Source organism: Myxine glutinosa, chromosome 6 (assembly GCF_964187855.1).
Source record: "Myxine glutinosa chromosome 6, kmMyxGlut1.1, whole genome shotgun sequence".
NCBI lineage: Eukaryota > Metazoa > Chordata > Myxini > Myxiniformes > Myxinidae > Myxine > Myxine glutinosa.
The window spans coordinates 12,529,269-12,556,211 of NC_136266.1; the positions used below are offsets into that span (position 1 = coordinate 12,529,269).

Consider the following 26,943-nt stretch of genomic DNA (forward strand, 5'->3'; position numbering starts at 1 on the left):
TGTTGATTTTTTTTTTTTTTTTTTTTCTCCGTAAACATGATTGCAGTCAAGGAGTAGTAAATACTTTCTGATCCATTAATATATTCCCAGTGTGTTTTGAACATGATAACCACAGGCAGAACAACAACACGTGTCCGCCCCGGCATTTCATGACTACTTGCTGGACCGTTATTACGTTTATTATTATTATTATTATTTGTTTCTTTTTTTCCTCTGCAGGTTGCTCACTGGACCTTGGTATTTGTCATGCTAAGGAAATCAAAACACTATCTTGTCGTGAATTGTCAGGACATCGTATTGAGTTATGCCGTGAATTGTTGTGCACACTGTATTTTGTCGATTGCTGTTGTTTGCAGTTTTAATTTTTAAACTCCTGAAGACATCTCTGCTTTGGGTTTGTGACGTAAACAGTTCGAAGTTACGTAATATCTGAATTAAAAAGAAAAAAAAATCTTCTTTTTTTTTTCAAATCATCAAACATTCCTGCAATTCTTCTCTTGCAGGTTTCACATGACAAAGCAGAGTCGATGATGAATTCTTAATAAAGCATTTTGCACCCTGAAAATGCTGCTTATTGTGATGGCAGCTGGAGGTGGGGTGGGGTGAGCAGGGAGAAGGGTTGAAGATGGTGGGTGTTGAGAGAACAAAATTGGAGGTTTTTAATTGGAAAGAGGGGGTGGGGGTAGTGTTTGCGGGTAGATTGAGGAAAGGATATACAATTGCAAAACCTTTTTAACAAGAGCAAGGAGGTTGAATGGGTTAGGATTGGAAATCTTGCCAATGGTTATTTGAGAGCAATGGGGTGGGGCATGATGGGAGGGTGAGATTGTGAGAGAAAGAGGAGGGATTCAGTGGGAAGTTGGAAAATGGAGGACTTGAATTTTGTAGGAGGTTCAAGTGAGGTTACGACGATAGAGTTGGCTGTGACAAATGCTGAGTCAGGCAGAGTGTGTGTGTGTGTGTGTGTGTGTGTGTGTGTGTGTGTGTGTGTGTGTGTGTGTGTGTGTGTGTGTGTGTGTGTGTGTGTGTGTGTGTGTGCGCGCGCGCGCGAGTGCGAGTGCGAGCGATAGCGTGCGCTAGCATGCATGCGTCACTGCTGCACTGCTACAGATCCTTGTCTTTCTCAGGCCCTCCTTTCACTCGATTCCACCAAATCTTAGGCCCCCTTCCCACTTGGGTCTACCAAATCCCAGGCCCCCCTTCCCACTGAGATTTGCCAAATATCAGGTCCTTCCACTCAGGTCTGCCATATCTCAGGCTCCCCTTCCACTAGAGTCCGCCAAATCTAAGCCCCCTTCCACTCAGGTCCGCCAAATCTCAGGCCCCCTTCCACTCAGGTCCACCAAATCTCAGCCCCCCCTCCCACTCATGTCCACCAAATATGAGGCATCCTCATATTCGGGTCCACCAACTATCAGGCCCCCCTTTCTCAGGTCCACCAAATCTCAGGCCCCCCTTTCTCTCAGGTCCAACAAATCTCAGGCCCCCCTTCCAATCGGGTCCGCCAAATCTTCAACATTTCCAGTTTCGTAGTATTAAATAGTTTTTTCAGGTGTGTCATTTTACCCCATGCTGGCCATTTTGCACCATAATTAGTGGCCATTTTTATCCAACCTGGTGTGCAAAATGGCCTAATGGTCCATATTAATTAATTTATTTGAATTTTGTCCATAATTGGTTGACACTGTTTGTCTCATTCGAAATTATATCGTTCTTAATAAACTGAATTTTATGAAAGCACTCTTAGCATTTTAAATATTGGATATCAGTTGAAACAATTGACCCCAAAGCTTAACGTGGCCATTTTGCCCCACCATCCCAAACTCTGTTACAGAGCGTTGGTATTGCCGAAGACGTTTTTTGGCGGGTCATTCTGGTGGTTTGCCATCCTTCTCCCAGCATTAGTTAGGGCAATAATTTTTAATTAGTTTGTGGTGCCGGCATTAGCTCGCCTACTCTTCGCAAAGGACACTGGGGATTTTTAACGTTCACGAACTAAACAAGCAGACTGAACTAAATGGCCAGTGTAATGACCATCCGAGGGACCGACACACATCGGTGAATCACCATACCTGTGAAACACCAGGATGACAGTTCATAGCTGGGCTGGGATTCAAACCCAGTCTTGACAGCTTAGAGGTGAGTGTGCGTACCTCTAAGCCATACTACCAGCTCATTATGTGGTTATAATGTGCTGTTTTCTCAATATATAATAATTATTATTACGAGCGTGGATTGGCTTGCTACGCTTGCTTCGTGAAATGTCACTGCAGAGGTGCAGGCTTGTTTTAACTGAGGATAATGACCTGACAACTTGAGTTGCTGTGTTGTCATGATTTACACCAATCATAATACAAACATTTCTTTTGTACAAATTTATTTGTACTATTAGTGATATTATTTATTTGTAATTTATTTTTCATCAAAAAAGGTCCAAGTGGTCTAAAGCTTTAAATGGTTAAGGGCCCAAGCTGGCCGAATGGGTCTAAAACGTCTTACGGGTCTTAATGCCAAATATTCCTACAGGTCGCACACGATCTGCCTGCAATCCTCATGGTTAAACTGCCAAAATCAAGACTCTGCTCACCTTCACTCCTTCATTCCTCTTTTCTCCCGCCTCTGGAACAAACTCCCCCACTCCCATCAATCCCACTCCTCCCTCCAGGTCTTTAAAACAGCTGTTCACCAACATCTCTTATCTTCCCCCATCCAAAACCTTGATCTTTTCTACCCCCGCTAATTTCACCCCAAATCCACTTTTTTGAAATACCAACTTATTTCCTGGAATCCCTTTGTGTCCTTGTGTTTTATACTTCTCCCACCCCCCCCCCCCACCCCCCAATTGCCACGCCTCCTTCCCCCAGGCCCTCTCCCTCCCACACATCTTCCGATGTCCCTGCTCTCAAATGTTGTGTTTGTGTGCTTCCCCTTCTCTCCCCATCTTGTCTTCCGCTCCCTCTTTTGATATACTTTGTGTGTCTGTTTGATTTGTTTGTGTGATAAATGTTAGCTCTTTCACGAGCCTCGATCTTGTACACGGGAAAAAAAAAAATGGTCATGTTACTCCTGCCAATTCTCACCTCCTCAACCAGCTAACCCTATCCCAGCTCCTGCTTGTCTATGTTGTACGCTTTTGGACAAAAAGCTTTCCTTGCCTCCCCAAGTGTAACCTCAACAATTTCCTCCATTTTCACTCCATCCCAGGCTTTTCTCGCCTGTGGAACTGCCTGCCAGATGTCGTTGGCTGGAGATCTTCTCTCCAGGATTATCTATGATTGTTTCCCACCACCACCACATCATGGTCCCTATCCCATTTCCTCTATTGAGCCTTACTACGCCCCCTGAGACCCTATTGCCACTCTTCTCATGCAGGTCCTCTCCTTGCACTCCCATGCATTCCTTTGTCCTTTTCCTATCGTTTCTCCATTGTCCCATTTTGTGTCATTGATTAATTTTCAATAAGTTACAGATTCAGATGAAACACCTGGTGGGTTAGGTACGCTATTACTATTCGTCAATAGATTAATAAAATAATTATTTTTCGATTATTATTTATTTATTTTAATTCATCAATTAATTATTGTAAATGGAAAGTGTTAACCTCCATAAGGATAATCCAAGATAACGTGCGAGTCCCCAGGATGTTTTGAGGTATCATGACGTAGTAAAAAGTCCCTCTGATTGGCTGCTGCTGCTTTCCGAGCAACTGTGAACAAAGTTCGTCCGAGGACAGCTATCGGTACCAGTCGGACACGTGACTTCCTGGTACCAGGCACGGTGTGGCTTTGCTTTTCCTGGAAATAAAAACCCCGTGGGAAGTGTCCACGTGCTGCTGTGACGTCATTGTAAACAATGCGCTGATACGTCGGGATCGATACACATTCAGGGTTTCCCGAGAGAGATCGCTTCACCACGTATCAGTCACGACAGGTGTAGTGGGAAAGAAATTCAGGTGAAGATGTTGGTTATTGTGTCCTGGGAAAATACCGTTACTCACGGAACGTCAACAAGAACGAGGGTCTTTGGGTCCACAAAGGTGTTCGTGGGGTGGAGGTGGTCGGGAAACCTGCGCCGAAATGGAGGTCCACCTGGGGTCGTCGTAGATATACAGGTAAGTGCCCTCTTGTGATACGACATCATGAATAGTTTTCATGACACCTGTTAATATGAGATTAAAGGTTTTCCAGGTGTTGTTCATTCCTCACATATTTATGTGTAGGCTACCTTTATACAAACTGCAGGTGTTCAGTGCAGCAGGAGGTGCATTATGAACATTGTGAGTAATTGATTTGTTCTTGAACCCAAAGGTGATTAACAAGGTGAATGATGAACTCGAAGTTGCTTTTCCGGGAGACATTTGCTGGGATTTGTTCCCAAAGAGACTCGTTGTGGTTACTTTGTGTTTGGAATTGGGAGAGGAATGGTGGATCTCATGAAGAAGATCATTGATGGAATGATGGGCAAGGTCTTGTCAAGGTGTTATCCGTGATTCACCTCAATCGGATGTGAAGGACACTGTGTAGGTACACGTTTACCCTAAAGGATATATGATTGGGTACAATCGACACTTTGTGCTGAAAGGTATGGGGTATACCTTACCTTTTAACGAACGGATGTGACCTGTTTGGTGTACACCTTTTGGAGAAATGACGTGATGGGCATGGTGTACACCTTTTGGAGAAATGATGGGATGGGCATGGTGTACACCTTTTGGAGAAATGATGGGATGGGCATGGTGTACACCTTGTGGAGAAATGACGTGATGGGCATGGTGTACACCTTTTGGTGAAATGACGTGATGGGCATGGCGTACACCTTTTGGTGAAATGATGGGATGGGCATGGTGTACACCTTTTGGAGAAATGACGTGATGGGCACGGTGTACACCTTTTGGTGAAATGATGGGATGGGCATGGTGTACACCTTTTGGAGAAATGACGTGATGGGCACGGTGTACACCTTTTGGTGAAATGACGTGATGGGCATGGCGTACACCTTTTGGAGAAATGACGTGATGGGCATGGTGTACACCTTTTGGAGAAATGATGGGATGGGCATGGTGTACACCTTTTGGTGAAATGATGGGATGGGCATGGTGTACACCTTTTGGAGAAATGACGTGATGGGCACGGTGTACACCTTTTGGTGAAATGATGGGATGGGCATGGTGTACACCTTTTGGAGAAATGACGTGATGGGCATGGCGTACAAGTTTTGCAGGAAGGATTTAATGGGGATGATGTACACAGTGCCCTCCAACAGTATTAGAACAATGAAGTCAAACATTTTTTTTATTGTTGTATCTACGATATACAGTAAGAGAGCCGTTGGTCTGTCTGTCTGTCTGTCTCTGTCGCCATTTTCTCAAAGATGGCTGAACGGATCTTCGTCAAACTTGCAGGGGTTCATCAGTGAGTGCCTGGGAGTGTTTTGGGCCAAAAACAAAAAATCGGAAATAAAAAAGTTCGTTTTTTTGGATTTTCTAAAAATCGCTCTTTAGTGCCTAAACTTCCTTTCAGTTTGATGTCAGTTCCTTTCACAAAGCTCGGAACATGTGTGTGTGTCCACCCTCAGGAGAGCCAGGAAACAATACCTCTCCACTCTCAAGACTGAACTCTCAAACCTGTCTCCCTCTTCCAAATCCTGGTGGCGTCTGGTGAAATCTGTTTCTGGTGTTTGTTCCCCCTCCATCCCCTCCCTTACCTCAAAGGGCTACACGGCTGACTCCGCACGTGAAAAACCTGAATCCCTCAAATCTGTGTTTGCCTCTAAATCTTGTGTCCCAAACCCATCCCTCTCTGTACCCACCGTACCCAGTCGTACCCAGCTGCTTCTGGACTCTGTATCTTTCTCTCCTGACAAGGTGGAGAAGTTTCTGTCAACCATCGACTCTGATTCTGCAACTGGACAAGACGGCATCACCGCACGGGTCCTAAAATCCTGATCTGCCACTCTTTTCCACCCTCTCTTTTGCTCAAGGTCATCTACCATCAGCTTGGAAATCAGCCAACATCACCGCTTTACAAAAAAAAAGTGCAAAAACAGATCCTTGCAACTACAGACCAATCAGCCCTCTCCCAATTATCCTTCAAGGAGTTCCCCAAGGTAGTGTTCTGGGCCCTGTGCTTTTTCTGGCCTTCATCAATGATCTCTCTGACTCTCTTGAAAATCCTCTCTATCTCTGTGCTGACGACTCCACTCTCTGGCGCTCCATTCCTCATATCTCAGATCGGCAGTCTGCAGCCTCCTCACTCTCTGCAGACCTGGACTTTCCATCCTGACAAATCTCACACTCTTACTATGTCTCTCCGAAAAGACCGACTGGACAACCCTCCCATCCACTTTCTCAACAATCCTCTCCAAAAAGTTCTGTCTCTCAATCTTTTGGGTCTCACTATCTGCCATGATCTTTCCTGGGAAAACCACATTTCCAAGCTGGCCTCCAGAGCCAGTCGCCGACTGGGTATCCTCCGTTGTGCGAAGTCCTTCCTTGGCACACCTGAGCTCTTCACCACATACAAGGCTTTCATCTGCAGCTCAATGGAATACTGCTCTCCCCTCTGGGCCGGTGCTCCTGCCTCACACCGAGCTCGTCTTCACGCTGTTGAAACCAAAGCTTTCAGAATCATTGGAATCTCCCGCGATGGAGCTAACTCCAAGGGCCTTTCACTCACTCACCGCAGGCAGGTTGGTGGTCTTTCTGTCTTTTACCGACTCCTATCCGACCCAGCTCCCCCAGCTCCATCTGTGCCCTGTCCCCGAAATATTCCTACAGGTCGCACAAGATCTGCCAGTAACCCTCTTCTGGCGACAAAGTCGCCGGAGGCATTATTATGTTTTCGGTTTGTCCGTCCGTCCGTCTGTCCATCCGTCCGTCCGCACGGGCTAAACATCGTTTTTCTCAGCAACCACATGTCCGATTGAGACTAAACTTTCAGGGTAGGATTGACATTTTAGCAAATAATTTAAAAAATATTTATCAGAAACCGCTGAATGGAAAAATTTGAAACTTGTCACATTGTCAAGTACTCCCAATGGATGGGGAGCAAAAGCATGATAATGATGACATCATAGGTGAAGTGGTATACCAGCCAAAAATGTTTTGCATCGAATTCCTTATCCTAAAAATCTAAAATTGCATGCACATGATCTATGACCCATTTGTATTGAAATATTAAATTTATTACATCATAGGTCACGTGGTTTGGCAGCCATATTGGATAGAAAAACGAACCTTATCCGATCAACCCTAAACTTCACAAACATGATCCCCTACCCATACATATGCAGAGTGATGGCATCTACCCATTGTGGGACTATGCGGAGACATATTGGCGACACGGTCGCATTGTTCTACTTTTCTCATGTCAAGGTTACGCAGAGCATCGGCGCTTCTGCAAATGAGAATCCCATGCTGCGGCTATGAATTCTGCTTGTCAGGTTTTACGGTCGTTCGTCGGAAGAAAATCGATGATGCCTGAAGGTACTACCTGTACATTGTTCGACACAGCGTATCCATGCATCTGGATACTGTGTGTTCGGTGCTGCTAATAATTCTTGCACGGTGGTGGAGGAGGTCTCGGTAATCTCCGATTCGTCCCTTTACGATCGCAAACACCGAGCCCGAGTAAGGAGATGTGTTGCATGCAATCTGGATGGAGCACCTTGCAGCAGTTAATGGTGCTTTGATGCTCCTGACTTTGAATCTTGGGAGTTGCTTGTGTAAGGATGCGGTGAAATACCCTGCTTGGTGTTATAAGAGCCAGCGGAGAGTTAGTGCTGGCAACGGGGGGATCTGGAGAGGAGCTTGAAGATTAAATGTGACAATACTCCCTCCCATTGTCTAAACCTCCATTGTTTTCCCATCTGAACTCTGCTCGAGATGCATGGAATCAAGGTTCTACCATTATATAGTATAATGTTCTCTACTAACGTCTTTGCCCTGCATATTATACCTGGCCGAGCTCTGGTGTCTTTGCCCTGCATATGATACCTGGCCGAGCTCTGGTGTCTTTGCCCTGCATATGATACCTGGCCGAGCTCTGGTGTCTTTGCCCTGCATATGATACCTGGCCGAGCTCTGGTGTCTTTGCCCTGCATATGATACCTGGCCGAGCTCTGATGTCTTTGCCCTGCATATGATACCTGGCCGAGCTCTGATATCTTTGCCCTGCATATGATACCTGGCCGAGTTCTGATGTCTTTGCCCTGCATATGATACCTGGCCGAGCTCTGATATCTTTGCCCTGCATATGATACCTGGCCGAGCTCTGGTGTCCCTGCCCTGCATATGATACCTGGCCGAGCTCTGGTGTCTTTGCCCTGCATATGATACCTGGCCGAGCTCTGGTGTCTTTGCCCTGCATATGATACCTGGCCGAGCTCTGGTGTCTTTGCCCTGCATAAGATACCTGGCCGAGCTCTGATGTCTTTGCCCTGCATATGATACCTGGTCGAGCTCTGATGTCTTTGCCTGCATATGATACCTGGCCGAGCTCTTCCATGAACCATATATCACTGGAAAAAAGTCTGTCAGCCTCTTGTCTTGCTTATGTGTTTTAAAAAAACCCAAATACACCATACTGATGAGTGATGATGTCTGAGGACTTGTCTAAAGACCTGTCTGCATGATTCATTGCTGGAGCACAAACGTCATGATGAGTTTGTGTGCAACGCACCGATTAATTGATATCACCGCAAGTGTCGATAGATGCAAGACAGATCGTGGATGGATGCTGCTTGCAGACATGACATTGCATGGATTTCCATACCTACCAGTTTGATGATTTATTTACCTGGAGAGGCTGTGGTACATTGTTTTAAGGAAAAGGTGGCCGACCACAGTCTTTCATCATCTGACACTAAACCTTGAGAGTATAAAATGCTTGATCGAGCGGGATGGCTCAAGTTGTGGGGATTTCAACCCCTTCTGCTGCTTTTCAACATCGAGTTAAACTTGTCAAACTCCATATCTCATGAGGTTTAAGAGCTTCCTGGACATACTGCATGTTACTGGCTTCAGCATTTCGGAGAGAGATCATCCAGAGACATGGAGACACAAAGACACACCGAGATACAAAGACACACAAAGACACACAGATACACAGAGACACAGATACACAGAGACACAGATACACAGAGACACAGATATACAGAGGCACAGAGACACAGATATACAGAAGCACAGATATACAGAGACAAATATGTACAGAGACACATATGTACAGATACAGATATACATAGGCACAGATATACAGAGGCACGGATATACAGAGACACAGATATACAGAGACACAGATATACAGACACAGATATACAGAGACACAGATATACAGAGACACAGATATACAGAGACACAGATATACAGACACAGATATACAGAGACACAGAGACACAGATATACATAGGCACAGATATACAGAGACACAGATATACAGAGACACAGATATATAGACACAGATATACAGAGACACAGAGACACAGATATACAGAGACACAGATATACAGAGACACAGATATACAGAGACACAGATATACAGAGACACAGAGACACAGAGACACAGATATACAGAGACACAGATATACAGAGACACAGATATACAGAGATACAGAGACACAGAGACACAGAGACACAGATATACAGAGGCACAGATATACAGAGACACAGATATACAGAGACACAGAGACACAGATATACATAGGCACAGATATACAGAGACACAGATATATAGAGACACAGATATACAGAGACACAGAGACACAGATACACAGAGACACAGATATATAGAGACACAGATATACAGAGGCACAGATATACAGAGACACAGATATACAGAGACACAGAGACACAGATATACATAGGCACAGATATACAGAGACACAGATATATAGAGACACAGATATACAGAGACACAGAGACACAGATATACATAGGCACAGATATACAGAGACACAGATATATAGAGACACAGATATATAGAGACACAGATATACAGAGACACAGAGACATAGATATACAGAGACACAGAGACACAGATATACAGACACAGATATACATAGGCACAGATATACAGAGACACAGATATACAGAGACACAGATATACAGAGACACAGAGACACAGATATACAGAGACACAGAGACACAGATATACAGACACAGATATACAGAGACACAGATATACAGACACAGATATACAGAGACACAGATATACAGACACAGATATACAGAGACACAGAGACACAGATATACATAGGCACAGATATACAGAGACACAGATATACAGAGACACAGATATACAGAGACACAGATATACAGAGACACAGAGACACAGAGACACAGATATACAGAGACACAGATATACAGAGACACAGATATACAGAGATACAGAGACACAGAGACACAGAGACACAGATATACAGAGACACAGATATACAGAGACACAGATATACAGAGACACAGATATACAGAGACACAGATATACAGAGACACAGATATACAGAGACACAGAGACATAGACATATGTAGGCACAGATATACAGAGACACAGATATACAGAGACACAGATATATACAGAGACACAGATATACAGAGACACAGAGACACAGAGACACAGAGACACAGATATACAGAGATACAGAGATTCAGAGATACAGAGACACTGAGACACAGAGACACACTGACACACACAGAGACAGAGATACAGAGATACAGAGATATAGAGACACAGAGACACAGAGACACACTGACACACACAGAGACACAGAGATACAGAGATACAGAGACACAGAGACACTGAGACACAGAGACACACTGACACACAAAGAGACACAGAGATACAGAGAGACAGAGACACAGAGATACAGAGACACAGAGACACACTGACACATACAAAGACACAGAGACACAGAGATACAGAGATTCAGAGACACACAGAGAGACAGAGACGCATAGAGACACAGAGATAGAGATTCAGAGACACACAGAGAGACAGAGACGCACAGAGAGACAGAGATTCAGAGACACATAGAGACACAGAGAGACGCACAGAGAGACAGAGACACATAGAGACACATAGAGACACATAGAGACTCACAGAGAGACAAATGTGCACATAGTGGTAGATGAGGTCATTAAAAAGGTAAATGCTATTATGTTCGAGTTGATAAGGTAAAGCAAGCAATGAAAAAGAAGGATGAAGGTTGCATTCATTTGATTCCCGAGGGAATAATTCATTCGATGGAGGACACAAACACAAACTTGGAGACTTTTGTTGAATGGATGATATTTGTTCCCTCCAGTTTTTTTCAAGTTGAAATCTCCATTTGATGTGGACCTTTTGATATTTTCATCTTTGATCTTTTTCACGAGACTTTAAGGTTTCATGTTTCATGACGTATTTGTTTGATGTGACCTCATACACCAATGCAATGGTAATTACTAACAGGGACAAAGTACTAAAAAAAGTTATTCCTATTTAAATTGGGTACTGGCGGTTGGTGTTCCCATTAGACGCGGTAAATAGTTTCCCTTTTTGTCTTTCGATCATTTGGAAGCAGCGAGAAGCTCCAACGGTAACGTGTGGTGTGGACACGGGAGGTAAAGGCACGGACACGCCATCTTTCGGAAGGACGGTTCATGAAACATTCCGTCTCGTCGGTTTTAATTACAAGACACGAGGCAGACATAAATTGCCATCAGACATTTCAGGAGGGTCATCCATTTGCCGGAGTTATTATCATCATCGAACCACTGAAAATTTCAAACATTGCGCGAACCGTTTCGGCAATATGCTTGGTACCCATGATCCATGACATGGGAGGAGGTGTAATTCCTTACAATTTGATGTCGGTCAGCGAATGGGCCTAAACAGAAAAAAAAGCCAGGTGGCCTGATCCAAGTACCATGTCCTCCAGTTTAGCAATACCACAAGTACGCTGTGCACCGTGCTATTCTAAGGTTCCACAAGTACGCTGTGCACCTTCCTATTCTAAGGTTCCACAAGTACGCTGTGCACCTTCCTATTCTAAGGTTCCACAAGTACGCTGTGCACCGTGCTATTCTAAGGTTCCACAAGTACGCTGTGCACCTTCCTATTCTAAGGTTCCACAAGTACGCTGTGCACCTTCCTATTCTAAGGTTCCACAAGTACGCTGTGCACCTTCCTATTCTAAGGTTCCACAAGTACGCTGTGCACCTTCCTATTCTAAGGTTCCACAAGTACGCTGTGCACCTTCCTATTCTAAGGTTCCACAAGTACGCTGTGCACCTTCCTATTCTAAGGTTCCACAAGTACGCTGTGCACCTTCCTATTCTAAGGTTCCACAAGTACGCTGTGCACCTTCCTATTCTAAGGTTCCACAAGTACGCTGTGCACCTTCCTATTCTAAGGTTCCACAAGTACGCTGTGCACCTTCCTATTCTAAGGTTCCACAAGTATGCTGTGCACCTTCCTATTCCAAGGTTCAACAACCATGCTGTGCACCTTCCTATTCTAAGGTTCAACAACCATGCTGTGCACCTTCCTATTCCAAGGTTCAACAACCACGCTGTGCACCTTCCTATTCCAAGGTTCAACAACCATGCTGTGCACCTTCCTATTCTAAGGTTCCACAAGTACGCTGTGCACCTTCCTATTCCAAGGTTCAACAAGTACGCTGTGCACCTACCTATTCCAAGGTTCAACAACCATGCTGTGCACCTTCCTATTCTAAGGTTCAACAACCATGCTGTGCACCTTCCTATTCCAAGGTTCAACAACCACGCTGTGCACCTTCCTATTCCAAGGTTCAACAACCATGCTGTGCACCTTCCTATTCTAAGGTTCCACAAGTACGCTGTGCACCTTCCTATTCTAAGGTTCCACAAGTACGCTGTGCACCTACCTATTCTAAGGTTCCACAAGTACGCTGTGCACCTACCTATTCTAAGGTTCCACAAGTACGCTGTGCACCTTCCTATTCTAAGGTTCCACAAGTACGCTGTGCACCTTCCTATTCTAAGGTTCCACAAGTACGCTGTGCACCTTCCTATTCTAAGGTTCCACAAGTACGCTGTGCACCTTCCTATTCTAAGGTTCCACAAGTATGCTGTGCACCTTCCTATTCCAAGGTTCAACAACCATGCTGTGCACCTTCCTATTCTAAGGTTCAACAACCATGCTGTGCACCTTCCTATTCCAAGGTTCAACAACCACGCTGTGCACCTTCCTATTCCAAGGTTCAACAACCATGCTGTGCACCTTCCTATTCTAAGGTTCCACAAGTACGCTGTGCACCTTCCTATTCTAAGGTTCCACAAGTACGCTGTGCACCTACCTATTCTAAGGTTCCACAAGTACGCTGTGCACCTACCTATTCTAAGGTTCCACAAGTACGCTGTGCACCTTCCTATTCTAAGGTTCCACAAGTACGCTGTGCACCTTCCTATTCTAAGGTTCCACAAGTACGCTGTGCACCTTCCTATTCTAAGGTTCCACAAGTACGCTGTGCACCTTCCTATTCTAAGGTTCCACAAGTATGCTGTGCACCTTCCTATTCCAAGGTTCAACAACCATGCTGTGCACCTTCCTATTCTAAGGTTCAACAACCATGCTGTGCACCTTCCTATTCCAAGGTTCAACAACCACGCTGTGCACCTTCCTATTCCAAGGTTCAACAACCATGCTGTGCACCTTCCTATTCTAAGGTTCCACAAGTACGCTGTGCACCTTCCTATTCCAAGGTTCAACAACCATGCTGTGCACCTTCCTATTCTAAGGTTCCACAAGTACGCTGTGCACCTTCCTATTCCAAGGTTCCACAAGTACGCTGTGCACCTACCTATTCCAAGGTTCAACAACCATGCTGTGCACCTTCCTATTCCAAGGTTCCACAAGTACGCTGTGCACCTTCCTATTCCAAGGTTCAACAACCATGCTGTGCACCTTCCTATTCCAAGGTTCCACAAGTACGCTGTGCACCTTCCTATTCCAAGGTTCCACAAGTACGCTGTGCACCTTCCTATTCCAAGGTTCAACAACCATGCTGTGCACCTTCCTATTCCAAGGTTCAACAACCACGCTGTGCACCTTCCTATTCCAAGGTTCAACAACCATGCTGTGCACCTTCCTATTCTAAGGTTCCACAAGTACGCTGTGCACCTTCCTATTCCAAGGTTCAACAACCATGCTGTGCACCTTCCTATTCTAAGGTTCCACAAGTACGCTGTGCACCTTCCTATTCCAAGGTTCAACAACCATGCTGTGCACCTTCCTATTCCAAGGTTCCACAAGTACGCTGGGCACCTTCCTATTCCAAGGTACCACAAGTACGCTGCCCACCTTCCTATTCCAAGGTTCAACAACCATGCTGTGCACCTTCCTATTCTAAGGTTCCACAAGTACGCTGTGCACCTTCCTATTCCAAGGTTCAACAACCATGCTGTGCACCTTCCTATTCCAAGGTTCCACAAGTACGCTGGGCACCTTCCTATTCCAAGGTACCACAAGTACGCTGCCCACCTTCCTATTCCAAGGTTCAACAACCATGCTGTGCACCTTCCTATTCTAAGGTTCCACAAGTACGCTGTGCACCTTCCTATTCCAAGGTTCAACAACCATGCTGTGCACCTTCCTATTCTAAGGTTCCACAAGTACGCTGTGCACCTTCCTATTCCAAGGTTCAACAACCATGCTGTGCACCTTCCTATTCCAAGGTTCCACAAGTACGCTGCCCACCTTCCTATTCCAAGGTTCCACAAGTACGCTGGGCACCTTCCTATTCCAAGGTACCACAAGTACGCTGCCCACCTTCCTATTCCAAGGTTCAACAACCATGCTGTGCACCTTCCTATTCTAGGGTTCCACAAGTACGCTGTGCACCTTCCTATTCCAAGGTTCAACAACCATGCTGTGCACCTTCCTATTCTAAGGTTCCACAAGTACGCTGTGCACCTTCCTATTCCAAGGTTCAACAACCATGCTGTGCACCTTCCTATTCCAAGGTTCCACAAGTATGCTGTGCACCTTCCTATTCTAAGGTTCAACAACTATGCTGTGCACCTTCCTATTCCAAGGTTCCACAAGTATGCTGTGCACCTTCCTGTTCTAAGGTTCAACAACTATGCTGAGCACCTTCCTATTCCAAGGTTCCACAAGTATGCTGTGCACCTTCCTATTCCAAGGTTCCACAAGTACGCTGTGCACCTTCCTATTCTAAGGTTCAACAACTATGCTGTGCACCTTCCTATTGTAAGGTTCAACAACTATGCTGTGCACCTTCCTGTTCTAAGGTTCAACAACTATGCTGTGCACCTTCCTATTCTAAGGTTCCACAAGTACGCTGTGCACCTTCCTATTCCATGGTTCAACAACTATGCTGTGCTCCTTGCTATTCTAAGGTTCAACAACTATGCTGTGCACCTTCCTATTCTAAGGTTCAACAACTATGCTGTGCACCTTCCTATTCTAAGGTTCCACAAGTACGCTGTGCTCCTTCCTATTCTAAGGTTCAACAACCATGCTGTGCACCTTCCTATTCCAAGGTTCCACAAGTACGCTGTGCTCCTTCCTATTCTAAGGTTCAACAACTATGCTGTGCACCTTCCTGTTCTAAGGTTCAACAACTATGCTGTGCACCTTCCTATTCTAAGGTTCCACAAGTACGCTGTGCACCTTCCTATTCCAAGGTTCAACAACCATGCTGTGCACCTTCCTATTCCAAGGTTCCACAAGTATGCTGTGCACCTTCCTATTCTAAAGTTCAACAACTATGCTGTGCACCTTCCTATTCTAAGGTTCCACAAGTATGCTGTGCACCTTCCTGTTCTAAGGTTCAACAACTATGCTGTGCACCTTCCTATTCCAAGGTTCCACAAGTATGCTGTGCACCTTCCTATTCTAAGGTTCCACAACTATGCTGTGCACCTTCCTATTCCAAGGTACCACAAGTACGCTGCCCACCTTCCTATTCCAAGGTTCAACAACCATGCTGTGCACCTTCCTATTCTAAGGTTCCACAAGTACGCTGTGCACCTTCCTATACCAAGGTTCAACAACCATGCTGTGCACCTTCCTATTCTAAGGTTCCACAAGTACGCTGTGCACCTTCCTATACCAAGGTTCAACAACCATGCTGTGCACCTTCCTATTCCAAGGTTCCACAAGTACGCTGGGCACTTTCCTATTCCAAGGTTCCACAAGTACGCTGTGCACCTTCCTATTCTAAGGTTCCACAAGTATGCTGTGCACCTTCCTATTCTAAGGTTCCACAAGTACGCTGTGCACCTTCCTATTCCAAGGTACCACAAGTACGCTGCCCACCTTCCTATTCCAAGGTTCAACAACCATGCTGTGCACCTTCCTATTCTAAGGTTCCACAAGTACGCTGTGCACCTTCCTATTCCAAGGTTCAACAACCATGCTGTGCACCTTCCTATTCTAAGGTTCCACAAGTACGCTGTGCACCTTCCTATTCCAAGGTTCAACAACCATGCTGTGCACCTTCCTATTCCAAGGTTCCACAAGTACGCTGCCCACCTTCCTATTCCAAGGTTCCACAAGTACGCTGGGCACCTTCCTATTCCAAGGTACCACAAGTACGCTGCCCACCTTCCTATTCCAAGGTTCAACAACCATGCTGTGCACCTTCCTATTCTAAGGTTCCACAAGTACGCTGTGCACCTTCCTATTCCAAGGTTCAACAACCATGCTGTGCACCTTCCTATTCTAAGGTTCCACAAGTACGCTGTGCACCTTCCTATTCCAAGGTTCAACAACCATGCTGTGCACCTTCCTATTCCAAGTTTCCACAAGTACGCTGTGCACCTTCCTATTCTAAGGTTCAACAACTATGCTGTGCACCTTCCTATTCCAAGGTTCCACAAGTATGCTGTGCACCTTCCTGTTCTAAGGTTCAACAACTATGCTGTGCACCTTCCTATTCCAAGGTTCCACAAGTATGCTGTGCACCTTCCTATTCCAAGGTTCCACAAGTACGCTGTGCACCTTCCTATTCTAAGGTTCAACAACTATGCTGTGCACCTTCCTATTGTAAGGTTCAACAACTATGCTGTGCACCTTCCTGTTCTAAGGTTCAACAACTATGCTGTGCACCTTCCTATTCTAAGGTTCCACAAGTACGCTGTGCACCTTCCTATTCCAAGGTTCAACAACCATGCTGTGCACCTTCCTATTCCAAGGTTCCACAAGTATGCTGTGCACCTTCCTATTCTAAGGTTCAACAACTATGCTGTGCACCTTCCTATTCTAAGGTTCCACAAGTACGCTGTGCTCCTTCCTATTCTAAGGTTCAACAACCATGCTGTGCACCTTCCTATTCCAAGGTTCCACAAGTACGCTGTGCTCCTTCCTATTCTAAGGTTCAACAACTATGCTGTGCACCTTCCTATTGTAAGGTTCAACAACTATGCTGTGCACCTTCCTGTTCTAAGGTTCAACAACTATGCTGTGCACCTTCCTATTCTAAGGTTCCACAAGTACGCTGTGCACCTTCCTATTCCAAGGTTCAACAACCATGCTGTGCACCTTCCTATTCCAAGGTTCCACAAGTATGCTGTGCACCTTCCTATTCTAAGGTTCAACAACTATGCTGTGCACCTTCCTATTCTAAAGTTCCACAAGTATGCTGTGCACCTTCCTGTTCTAAGGTTCAACAACTATGCTGTGCACCTTCCTATTCCAAGGTTCCACAAGTATGCTGTGCACCTTCCTATTCTAAGGTTCCACAAGTATGCTGTGCACCTTCCTATTCCAAGGTTCCACAAGTATGCTGTGCACCTTCCTATTCTAAGGTTCAACAACTATGCTGTGCACCTTCCTATTCCAAGGTTCCACAAGTATGCTGTGCACCTTCCTGTTCTAAGGTTCAACAACTATGCTGTGCACCTTCCTATTCCAAGGTTCCACAAGTATGCTGTGCACCTTCCTATTCCAAGGTTCCACAAGTACGCTGTGCTCCTTCCTATTCTAAGGTTCAACAACTATGCTGTGCACCTTCCTATTGTAAGGTTCAACAACTATGCTGTGCACCTTCCTGTTCTAAGGTTCAACAACTATGCTGTGCACCTTCCTATTCCAAGGTTCCACAACTATGCTGTGCACGTTCCTATTCCAAGGTTCCACAAGTACGCTGTGCACCTTCCTATTCTAAGGTTCAACAACTATGCTGTGCACCTTCCTATTCCAAGGTTCCACAAGTATGCTGTGCACCTTCCTATTCTAAGGTTCAACAAGTACGCTGTGCACCTCCCTATTCCAAGGTTCCACAACCATGCTGTGCACCTTCCTATTCTAAGTTTCCACAAGTATGCTGTGCACCTTCCTATTCTAAGGTTCCACAGTACGCTGTGCACCTTCCTATTCTAATGTTCCACAAGTATGCTGTGCACCTTCCTATTCTAATGTTCCACAAGTATGCTGTGCACCTTCCTGTTCTAAGGTTCCACAAGTACGCTGTGCACCTTCCTATTCTAATGTTCCACAAGTATGCTGTGCACCTTCCTATTCTAATGTTCCACAAGTATGCTGTGCACCTTCCTGTTCTAATGTTCCACAAGTACGCTGTGCACCTTCCTATTCTAATGTTCCACAAGTATGCTGTGCACCTTCCTATTCTAAGGTTCCACAACTATGCTGTGCACCTTCCTATTCTAAGGTTCAACAAGTACGCTGTGCACCTCCCTATTCCAAGGTTCCACAACCATGCTGTGCACCTTCCTATTCTAAGGTTCCACAGTACGCTGTGCACCTTCCTATTCTAATGTTCCACAAGTATGCTGTGCACCTTCCTATTCTAATGTTCCACAAGTATGCTGTGCACCTTCCTGTTCTAAGGTTCCACAAGTACGCTGTGCACCTTCCTATTCTAATGTTCCACAAGTATGCTGTGCACCTTCCTATTCTAATGTTCCACAAGTATGCTGTGCACCTTCCTCTTCTAATGTTCCACAAGTACGCTGTGCACCTTCCTATTCTAATGTTCCACAAGTATGCTGTGCACCTTCCTGTTCTAAGGTTCCAGAAGTATGCTGTGCACCTTCCTATTCTAAGGTTCCACAACTATGCTGTGCACCTTCCTATTCTAAGGTTCAATAAGTGTGCTGTGCACCTTCCTATTCTAATGTTCCACAAGTATGCTGTGCACCTTCCTATTCTAAGGTTCCACAACTATGCTGTGCACCTTCCTATTCTAAGGTTCAATAGGTGTGCTGTGCACCTTCCTATTCTAAGGTTCCACAACTATGCTGTGCACCTTCCAATTCTAAGTTTCCACAAGTACGTTGTGCACCATCCTATTCTAAGGTTCAATAAGTGTGCTGTGCACCTTCCTATTCTAAGGTTCCACAACTATGCTGTGCACCTTCCTATTCTAAGTTTCCACAAGTGCGCTGTGCACCTTCCTATTCTAAGTTTCCACAAGTACGTTGTGCACCTTCCTATTCTAAGGTTCAATCAGTGTGCTGTGCACCTTCCTATTCTAAGGTTCCACAACTATGCTGTGCACCTTCCTATTCTAAGGTTCATTAAGTGTGCTGTGCACCTTCCTATTCTAAGGTTCCACAACTATGCTGTGCACCTTCCTATTCTAAGTTTCCACAAGTACGTTGTGCACCTTCCTATTCTAAGGTTCCACAAGTACGCTGTGCACCTTCCTATTCTAAGGTTCCACAAGTACGTTGTGCACCTTCCTGTTCTAAGGACCCACAAGTATGCTGTGCACCTTCCTATTCTAAGATTCCACAAGTACGTTGTGCACCTTCCTGTTCTAAGGATCCACAAGTACGCTGTGCACCTTCCTATTCTAATGTTCCACAAGTATGCTGTGCACCTTCCTATTCTAAGGTTAAACAAGTACACTGTGCACCTTCCTATTCTAAGGTTCCACAAGTACGCTGTGCACCTTCCTGTTCTAAGGTACCACATGTACGCTGTGCACCGTCCTATTCTAAGGTTCCACAACTATGCTGTGCACCTTCCTATTCTAAGGTTCCACAAGTACGCTGTGCATCGTCCTATTCTAAGGTTCCACAAGTATTCTATGCACCTTCCTATTCTAATATTCCACAAGTATGCTGTGCACCTTCCTATTCTAAGGATTCACAAGTATGCTGTGCACCTTCCTATTTTAAGGTACCACATGTACGCTGTGCACCATCCTATTCTAAGGTTCCACAAGTATGCTTTGTACCTTCCTATTCAAAGGTTCCACAAGTATGCTGTGCACCGTCCTATTCTAAGGTTCCACAAGTATGCTTTGTACCTTCCTATTCAAAGGTTCCACAAGTACGCTGTGCACCTTCCTATTCTAAGGTTCCACAAGTATACTGTGCACCTTCCTATTCTAATGTTCCACAAGTATGCTGTGCACCTTCCTATTCTAAGGTTCCACAAGTACACTGTGCACCTTCCTATTCAAAGGTTCCACAAGTATACTGTGCACCTTCCTATTCTAATGTTCCACAAGTATGCTGTGCACCTTCCTATTCTAAGATTCCACAATTATGCTGTGCACCTTCCTATTCGAAGGTACCACATGTACGCTGTGCACCATCCTATTCTAAGGTTCCACAAGTATGCTTTGTACCTTCCTATTCAAAGGTTCCACAAGTATGCTGTGCACCCTCCTATTCTAAGGTTCCACAAGTACGCTGTGCACCTTCCTATTCTAAGGTTCCACAAGTATACTGTGCACCTTCCTGTTCTAAGGTTCCAGAAGTATGCTGTGCACCTTCCTATTCTAAGGTTCCACAACTATGCTGTGCACCTTCCTATTCTAAGGTTCAATAAGTGTGCTGTGCACCTTCCTATTCTAATGTTCCACAAGTATGCTGTGCACCTTCCTATTCTAAGGTTCAATAAGTGTGCGGTGCACCTTCCTATTCTAAGGTTCCACAACTATGCTGTGCACCTTCCTATTCTAAGTTTCCACAAGTACGCTGTGCACCTTCCTATTCTAAGTTTCCACAAGTACGTTGTGCACCATCCTATTCTAAGGTTCAATAAGTGTGCTGTGCACCTTCCTATTCTAAGGTTCCACAACTATGCTGTGCACCTTCCTATTCTAAGGTTTCACAAGTATGCTGTGCCACTTCCTATTCTAAGGTTCAACAACTATGCTGTGCACCTTCCTATTCTGAGTTTCCACAAGTACACTGTGCACCTTCCTATTCCAAGGTTCCACAACCATGCTGTGCACCTTCCTATTCTAAGTTTCCACAAGTATGCTGTGCACCTCCCTATTCCAAGGTTCCACAACCATGCTGTGCACCTTCCTATTCTAAGTTTCCACAAGTATGCTGTGCACCTTCCTATTCTAAGGTTCCACAACCATGCTGTGCACCTTCCTATTCTAAGTTTCCACAAGTACGCTGTGCACCTCCCTATTCCAAGGTTCCACAACCATGCTGTGCACCTTCCTATTCTAAGGTTCCACAGTATGCTGTGCACCTTCCTATTCTAATGTTCCACAAGTATGCTGTGCACCTTCCTGTTCTAAGGTTCCAGAAGTATGCTGTGCACCTTCCTATTCTAAGGTTCCACAACTATGCTGTGCACCTTCCTATTCTAAGGTTCAATAAGTGTGCTGTGCACCTTCCTATTCTAAGGTTTAACAAGTACGCGGTGCACCTTCCTATTCTAAGATTCAACAAGTGTGCTGTGCACCTTCCTATTCTAAGGTTTAACAAGTACGCGGTGCACCTTCCTATTCTAAGGTTTAACAAGTATGCTGTGCACCTTCCTATTCTAAGGTTTAACAAGTACGATGTGCACCTTCCTATTCTAAGTTTTAACAAGTATGCTGTGCACCTTCCTATTCTAAAGTTTAACAAGTACGCTGTGCACCTTCCTATTCTAAGGTTTAACAAGTATGCTGTGCACCTTCCTATTCTAAGGTTTAACAAGTACGATGTGCACCTTCCTATTCTAAGTTTTAACAAGTATGCTGTGCACCTTCCTATTCTAAGGTTTAACAAGTATGCTGTGCACCTTCCTATTCTAAGGTTTAACAAGTACGCTGTGCACCTTCCTATTCTAAGGTTTAACAAGTACGATGTGCACCTTCCTATTCTAAGTTTTAACAAGTATGCTGTGCACCTTCCTATTCTAAGGTTTAACAAGTACGATGTGCACCTTCCTATTCTAAGGTTTAACAAGTACGCTGTGCACCTTCCTATTCTAAGGTTTAACAAGTACGCTGTGCACCTTCCTATTCTAAGGTTTAACAAGTACGCTGTGCACCTTCCTATTCTAAGGTTTAACAAGTATGCTGTGCACCTTCCTATTCTAAGGTTTAACAAGTACGCTGTGCACCTTCCTATTCTAAGGTTTAACAAGTACGCTGTGCACCTTCCTATTCTAAGGTTTAACAAGTACGCTGTGCACCTTCCTATTCTAAGGTTTAACAAGTACGCTGTGCACCTTCCTATTCTAAGGTTTCACAAGTACGCTGTGCACCTTCCTATTCTAAGGTTTAACAAGTATGCTGTGCACCTTCCTATTCTAAGGTTTAACAAGTACGCTGTGCACCTTCCTATTCTAAGGTTTAACAAGTATGCTGTGCACCTTCCTATTCTAAGGTTTCACAAGTACGCTGTGCACCTTCCTATTCTAAGGTTTCACAAGTACGCTGTGCACCTTCCTATTCTAAGGTTTAACAAGTACGCTTTGCACCTTCCTATTCTAAGGTTTCACAAGTACGCTGTGCACCTTCCTATTCTAAGGTTTCACAAGTACGCTGTGCACCTTCCTATTCTAAGGTTTAACAAGTACGCTGTGCACCTTCCTATTCTAAGGTTTCACAAGTACGCTGTGCACCTTCCTATTCTAAGGTTTAACAAGTACGCTGTGCACCTTCCTATTCTAAGGTTTAACAAGTACGCTGTGCACCTTCCTATTCTAAGGTTTCACAAGTACGCTGTGCACCTTCCTATTCTAAGGTTTAACAAGTACGCTTTGCACCTTCCTATTCTAAGGTTTCACAAGTATGCCGTGCTCCTTCCTGCTTTTTTTTCTTCTTTTTTTCTTTTTGTATACAGGATCGAGCCTCGTGAAAGAGCTAACATTTATTACACAATAAAATCAAACAGACACACAAAGTATCTAATAAGGGGAGCTGTAGACAAGATGGGGAGTGAAGGGGAAGCACACAAACACAACATTTGAGAGTAGGGACATCGGGAGATCTGTGGGAGGGAGAGGGCTTGGTGAGAGGAGACGTGGGAAGGGGGGGAGGTGGGAGAGGTAAAAAAAAAACATGGACACTGCAAGAACTTCCAGGAAAGAAGTTGGTATTTCAAAAAAGTGGATCTGGGGTGAAATTAGCGGGGATAGAAGTTCTGTTCTGTTCTGAGGTTGTGCCAATGGAGCTCAAATAAAGGTGTCATTGCTTGGACATGAATTACCTGACAAAACATATTTGGCGTACAATTTAAAAAGTACCATCTCTTTACCCTGTCGAATCCATGGTAAATGTGTCCCAATAAAACAACCTGCAGAAAGTTGGCAAAATTTAGCACTGCTTGTGATCCCACTGTCTGGGCCAAGCCACACAATTGCAGGTGAATCAAGGGAGGCACAAAGCGCTCCTCCCTTAATATAAGGGATTGTTTCTCTGTATTCAGCTTTAACATGGGGACTGAAAATACGTTTCTCGGCTTCTACTGGACAAAATTGGCTGCAAATTTCATTAGTAAATGCTTTGTACGTTGAGGTAATATGTTCCAAATCTAAGCTACGTCCGTTTATGCATTCTTGAGTTTTATTTAGAAAACCCTCGAAATCACGTTGATGTCTGTCCGTCTGTCCGCCCGTCACTCTGCGCTCATTCAAGATCTGCTCTCATTAAGGCGGTCTATGTATGGGGGGGGGGGAGGTTGGCCCCCCAAAATAGGTATTTGCTCTCTTCTCTGAAACTACACACATGATTTTGATGAAATTTGGCTACAAGCTTCATATCCGATGCCTAACGAAGGTGTATTGACAGCAAAATATCTGAGCACATTAAAGGTGTTTACGTGGAGGGAGGGTTGACCCCCCAAAATAGGTATTTGTTCTCTTCTCCAAGACTACACACACAATTTCAATGAAACTTAATCACAACCTTCATCACCTGTGATACACCAACGTTTGTTCATGAATATTCATGAATAGTACGCTTGATGCACGTTCATGAATAAAAAAACCACCTTTAGAGGCCATTTTTCCCCACAAGCGGGGGTTGGCCTTTTTCGGGAACCGTGGTTGTTGTTGTTGTTTTTCGGTCCCCTTTTTGAAGCAATGTTTTACGGCCGGATGCCCTTCCTGACACCAACCCTTTTTGCCGCCTTTAACGACAAACAGGGAATTACCAGTGAACTGGTACTCAATTAGCCGACCTCGGAAGGTCGAACAGGCTGGGTCAACCCCCCTGGCGTTAATTCAGCAATCGACCGGGATTCGAACCCAGTATCCTAGGATCCTAAGCCGTGCACCCTAGCCGCTAGCCCAACACCAGGTTCATGAATAGCTTGAAAAAAATGCCAAACGATACAAAACAAGAAGACGTCATGCGGAGCACGATACTTGCAAAATCCGCCCCCCACTCCCAAGAAAAAAATTCCATTGATACAGCAAATTGTCCATTTCATCAAGATTAAAATTGACACCTTCCAAAATCTTGATCAAAGCTCGGGTCAACAGGAATAAAAGTGACGATTTTTCAGATTAAAAATGATAATTTTGGAAGGTTGACCTTGAGTTGACCTTTGACCTTTTGACCTAAAAATAGTTCGTTTCCTTATTTAGTGACTCTATGTGCAAATGCTGTTCAATTTTCAAGTCAATTCGATGAAAATTGAGGATTTTAGAAATACGGCCTATGTTGACCTTTTGGCCTATGTTGACCTCAAAAATACTTGGTGGTTGAATTCAGTGACCAGATATGCAAGTCCTCTTCAAATTTCAAGTCAATGAGATGAAAATTGAGGATTTTAGAAATGTGGTCTATGTTGACCTTTTGGCCTATGTTGACCTCAAATATACTTGGTGGTTGAATTCAGTGACCAGATATGCAAGTCCTCTTAAAATTTCAAGTCAATGGATGAAAATTGAGGATTTTAGAAATTTGGCCTATGTTGACCTTTTGGCCTATGTTGACCTCAAATATACTTGGTGGTTGAATTCAGTGACCAGATATGCAAGTCCTCTTCAAATTTCAAGTCAATGAGATGAAAATTGAGGATTTTAGAAATGTGGTCTATGTTGACCTTTTGGCCTATGTTGACCTCAAATATACTTGGTGGTTGAATTCAGTGACCAGATATGCAAGTCCTCTTCAAATTTCAAGTCAATGAGATGAAAATTGAGGATTTTAGAAATGTGGTCTATGTTGACCTTTTGGCCTATGTTGACCTCAAATATACTTGGTGGTTGAATTCAGTGACCAGATATGCAAGTCCTCTTCAAATTTCAAGTCAATGAGATGAAAATTGAGGATTTTAGAAATGTGGTCTATGTTGACCTTTTGGCCTATGTTGACCTCAAATATACTTGGTGGTTGAATTCAGTGACCAGATATGCAAGTCCTCTTAAAATTTCAAGTCAATGGATGAAAATTGAGGATTTTAGAAATTTGGCCTATGTTGACCTTTTGGCCTATGTTGACCTCAAATATACTTGGTGGTTGAATTCAGTGACCAGATATGCAAGTCCTCTTCAAATTTCAAGTCAATGAGATGAAAATTGAGGATTTTAGAAATGTGGTCTATGTTGACCTTTTGGCCTATGTTGACCTCAAATATACTTGGTGGTTGAATTCAGTGACCAGATATGCAAGTCCTCTTCAAATTTCAAGTCAATGAGATGAAAATTGAGGATTTTAGAAATGTGGTCTATGTTGACCTTTTGGCCTATGTTGACCTCAAATATACTTGGTGGTTGAATTCAGTGACCAGATATGCAAGTCCTCTTCAAATTTCAAGTCAATGAGATGAAAATTGAGGATTTTAGAAATGTGGTCTATGTTGACCTTTTGGCCTATGTTGACCTCAAATATACTTGGTGGTTGAATTCAGTGACCAGATATGCAAGTCCTCTTCAAATTTCAAGTCAATGAGATGAAAATTGAGGATTTTAGAAATGTGGTCTATGTTGACCTTTTGGCCTATGTTGACCTCAAATATACTTGGTGGTTGAATTCAGTGACCAGATATGCAAGTCCTCTTCAAATTTCAAGTCAATGAGATGAAAATTGAGGATTTTAGAAATGTGGTCTATGTTGACCTTTTGGCCTATGTTGACCTCAAATATACTTGGTGGTTGAATTCAGTGACCAGATATGCAAGTCCTCTTCAAATTTCAAGTCAATCGGATGAAAATTGAGGATTTTAGAAATTTGGCAAAGTTGGTGACCTTTAGCCTATTTTGACCTTTTGACCCCAAAAACAATAGGCTTCTCAATTGGGACGACCTACACAGCTTGGTGAAGTTTCGTGACGATCGGGTTAGAATTGTGACCTGTAGGCCGGTGACAAACAAACAGACAGAACCACAAACGCAACCGACCAATATACTTGAAAAATCTTCGATTTTGCAAGTAATAAGGGACATTCAAAAAATCTCGTGTGCATGCTGAACTAGCCTTGTGTTCTTAGGAGGAACCAAGAATGCTGTAGAAACAGGTTTCAATAGGCCGAAACGAAATGGAGGCTTAAGAGCCCAGCGATGTCACAGAGGGCTGACCAAGATGGTGGACCGCCATTTTGGTAAGGCTTATCACTTGCAATATCGAAGATTTTTCAAGTATATTGGTCAATTGCGTTTGTGGTTTTGTCTGTCTGTCTGTCTGTTTGTTTGTCACCGGCCTGCAGGTCACAATTTTCAACCGATCTTCACGAAACTTCACCAAATGATAGAGTTGGTCAAAAGCAAGAAGCCCATTGTTTTTGGGGTCAAAAGGTCAAAAGGTCAA

At 44.2% G+C, this 26,943-nt stretch overlaps 1 protein-coding gene across 2 annotated transcripts in view; it reads left to right on the top strand.

Annotated features, from left to right (window-relative positions):
* Positions 1-3,862: 3,862 nt before the first annotated feature.
* The window catches only part of LOC137429594 (signal transducer and activator of transcription 5B-like), a 334,283-nt gene continuing 311,202 nt past the window's right edge, over positions 3,863-26,943 (top strand). The window contains exon 1 of one of the 2 annotated variants that reach the window (XM_078779603.1): positions 3,863-4,111. The gene's annotated coding sequence lies outside the window, so the exon portion shown is untranslated. The remainder of the gene's footprint in view (positions 4,112-26,943) is intronic. The other variant, XM_068119622.2, reaches the window with a different exon arrangement.